At 33.7% G+C, this 886-nt stretch overlaps 1 pseudogene; it reads left to right on the plus strand.

Annotated features, from left to right (window-relative positions):
* On the plus strand, window positions 1–297 carry LOC122598289 (annotated as a pseudogene).
* The last annotated feature ends 589 nt before the right edge of the window (window positions 298–886 follow it).

Genomic DNA, 886 nt, shown 5'->3' on the forward strand with positions numbered 1-886 from the left:
ATGCAGATCTTTGTAAAAACCTTAGCAAGCAAAACAATAACCTTAGAAGTCGAATCATCAGACACAATCGACAATGTGAAATCCAAGATTCAAGACAAATAAGGTATCTCACCAGACCAACAATGTTTGTCTGTCTTGGTGTTGCAGTTTTATAAGGTTGCTGATTCTGGGAAGGTGCAGAGATTAAGAAAAGAATGCCCAGATGGGGAGTGTGGTGCAGGGACTTTTATGGCCAATCATGATGACAGACATTATTGTGGGAAATGTAGGCTGACTTATGTGTATCAGAAGGCTTAGAAGATTATCATGATGTCAGAAGGGTAATGCTTATTTTGGAGTTGTTTTATTTTTTTGAGATTTTGAAACTATATTAATTTATCAATATTTTTATTTTTAATTTTTTTGTTATCTATTTGTAGGTTATATGACATTTTGGTACTTTTTGGATCATGAAAGCAAAGAAGTTGAAGCTTTGCATTACTGGATTCTTGGGTATGTAATGAATCTTTGAAATTGTAATTTCATGAATTTCTGCTTTTATGGTCATGGTTCTATGGACATATATCTGATACTACTATCTAGGTGTTAAGAAATATATTGCATGAATTTATGCTTTTATGGTTATGGTTTTACCTTGTGTTTTGTAGTTCTTCAACTTTGCTAGATCATTTTTGAGTTATGTTGGGCGCTTTTCGTAAGTTGGTTGAAAAGTTCCACGTGCAGCCTTTTGATTAACCTGCATCTTTTTACATTGGCAAAGGCTAAGCTGAGGCCAGTGTGACTATTGAAATTTGAAGGCTGTATACATTAATGCAATGGTTTTGATGGTAATACATAAATATAAGTCATGGTGTACTGCTTATATATCATGCAGAACTACCTTTTG

Source organism: Erigeron canadensis, chromosome 4 (assembly GCF_010389155.1).
Source record: "Erigeron canadensis isolate Cc75 chromosome 4, C_canadensis_v1, whole genome shotgun sequence".
Lineage (NCBI taxonomy): Eukaryota > Viridiplantae > Streptophyta > Magnoliopsida > Asterales > Asteraceae > Erigeron > Erigeron canadensis.